The following is a 2,747-nucleotide window of genomic DNA, read 5'->3' on the forward strand; positions in this document are numbered from 1 at the left end:
TGGAAAAATTTGGCGCGTGCACCGGTGAATCATCACATTATATTATTATACCAACCTTCAATAAAGACTCAAGAACAGGTGTAATATCATTGATATCTCGATTGAGTGGATATTGCTTCTTGCATGAGTGGAAATCAGATTTTGAAATTGGGCAGATCACGATTTTGGGTGAACACTAGCACCCCTCACCTGTCTTACGTCACACATTTGAAACCATGGTGTGTGTTTTCTTATCAAACATAAGTTGAGTTACTCCTTTCACTGTTGACATTGATGTACCTCTCGTTTTGTATACGTCACCCTTATCTCTGTAGCGTTTACCAGGATCCTCTGTGTTTCTGAGGTCAGTGAGTATGGGTCTGACTGTGCAGCCAGTCAGACATCCTCTCCATTCATAGGCCTCATGCCAAGGACACACATGTGTGATCTTCCCCTTAAACAACTCCTATTGCTTGGGAGACAGAGAAACAGACAGCAGCAGCATTCCCTGTCCAACAAATGTAAATAATACAATAAATATAACTTCTCCACTTCTCCAAACAACACCTCCTCAATCCCTCATCTAATCCACGTAATCAGCCTGCCTGTGACATTCTGAACATTTTTACCTTTAATAGTGTTTGTCTTGTGGTAACTTTCTTAAACCTTAATTTGCGTACATCTGGTATGTGTTTGTCTAGTTTGTCATAGTCTATACTGCACTAAATAGTCAGAATCTAAAGTTAACTCACCCTCTGTGTTGTAATGTGTGTGCGTCGGTGGTTCCCTCTCTGGGGTCCACTTGACCATGTCAAGACCTGGCTCTGACAGCCATGACCTAGTCAGGGAGACGCAGATAGTTTACCAAAAGCAAAGAGTTTTATTCGACATAAACAAGATGTCCAACGACAAATGGTGGCTGGAACGAGCCGTCCTCGTTCCTCCTCGGTGTGTTAGGAGAGCGCTCTGGTTGCCAGGAAGGCGGAGCCTCCACTTAGGGTGATCACCACCTCTGGTACCTGCTGGCTTAAAGGAACATACAAGTAACCAAGATAGGACAAAAACAAACCAAAACAAAGTTCGGCAGTATATTTTCCCTTTTTATCAATTTTATCTGTCTTATTGTTCCCTGTTTTCTTATTTGTGTCCAAGTTTTGAGTTGATAACATTTTTGTAGGCTAAAACTGCCTTTTTCAGGGAACCCATTTTATCCATTCTTTCAATTGTTTGGTAGTCTGATTATCTTTGTCTCACATATATTTTAATATTGGAGGTAAGACCTTGGCATCAAGCTGCTCAGGCTCAGACTCACTTTGACTTTTACCCATTTTCTCCAATTTGTCGTTTACAGTATCTTCAAAACACTCGTGTCAAGACTTAGTTCAACTTGAATTGATACACCAAATCTTCTATAAATACTGCATGTTAACCAGGACACATCTGTCCGGCTATTGTGCTGTTGATTCTGATAAATAAATGGATAGCTTTTATTATGTTGTATTGTCTTTTTAACCTTTTCAGTACTTCCCCCCTCGCACAGTGATCTTCACTGTGCGATTCTGAGATGGTCAGCAATGCACCAAGTGCAACCAACAATCCTTCCTGTGACCTCCACAACCCCTTTCCATCAACACTCTTCCTCTGATTATTTAGGAAGTATGTATGATCAATGTCTGTATGTATGACAACTCTACTCCTCTCTGTACGGAGAGAGCGAGCACACACATCTGGGTGACCTGCCACCACCAAGTATACACGGAGCTTGAACTTTTCTTTTTTTTTTTTTTTTTCTGCAGACAGAATAGGATCTGGACACAATATAGCTCGGGATATATGCAGATGGATTGAAACAAACTCTATATATATATTCTTTTTTTTTCACTTTGAACACATTAATCAAGCCAATCAAAATACATTTACTACATTTTTGGCTCCCAGTGATACAGAAGTAAAGTTAATGAACGAAAAACGGCAGTTCACCTCTACCATCAATTACTATTTTTTAACAAAGAGGGGAAAAATAAAAAACTACTTTAAGCTTTACAATTATACAACCTCTACGACACTAGTGTTACTAACTTTATACACTCTAATTGACAAGTTGAACTATAAGGTTTGGAAGCTTTGAGCTTGTGTACTGCTGTAGAGTCTCTTTGTAACCAGAGCAACTCAATAAAATCACGATGAAACTTCTACCGTAACAACTTATTTGAGGCTTGGTTAAACTGCTTGTACTCAAGTCTTTGTTAAAGAGAGATTCTTATTGTTGGTCTGCTTGTGACAGTTACAAATGTCCTCTTTATTTCACCCTTATCAACTCAGGGTTTTTATAGGGAGTTATGTCTCTTCCCTTTATCAATCTCTCCTTTATAGTATTACTTTATCAGTAATGTCAGTAGGTTACAGTCGTGTGCACACTTTCAAACTGTATTCAGTCATTCTATTGTCTATTAGTTAGATATTACTTTTCCTGCTCATTAGATTTCCGCACAAACCTTCTGAGTCTCTTGTCAGCGTAGCTTCCTGCCTAAGACAGAAACCACTCTCAACAGATTCCCTATATTCTAGTTTAGTTATATATAAATCTAAGCCAGTCCTTTTGTACTTCTCTCGAGCTCAGAGAAGGCCTCCTGAGAGGGTTTGTTTTAGGACCTGCGTATCATACTCCCAATGGAGTTCTTTATCCTTTTTTGCAGTAATAGCTTTATCATCAGCGCACAATCGCTTATCATCTGCGCACAACAGTCGCTTATCATCAGCGCACAACA

The 2,747-nt window shown here is 39.5% G+C and overlaps 1 long non-coding RNA gene across 1 annotated transcript; it reads right to left on the reverse strand.

Annotated features, from left to right (window-relative positions):
- Window positions 1-211: 211 nt before the first annotated feature.
- On the reverse strand, window positions 212-2,741 carry LOC116379469 (uncharacterized). Its single transcript, XR_004212426.1, has 2 exons — window positions 732-2,741; window positions 212-487 (listed from the first exon to the last, which is right to left on the reverse strand). It is a non-coding gene; the product is annotated as an uncharacterized LOC116379469 (long non-coding RNA).
- Between the last annotated feature and the right edge of the window lie 6 nt (window positions 2,742-2,747).

The sequence above is a fragment of the Anarrhichthys ocellatus genome, unplaced genomic scaffold (genome assembly GCF_004355925.1).
Source record: "Anarrhichthys ocellatus isolate YVR2014 unplaced genomic scaffold, GSC_Weel_1.0 scaffold4398, whole genome shotgun sequence".
NCBI classification, from domain to species: Eukaryota; Metazoa; Chordata; class Actinopteri; order Perciformes; family Anarhichadidae; genus Anarrhichthys; species Anarrhichthys ocellatus.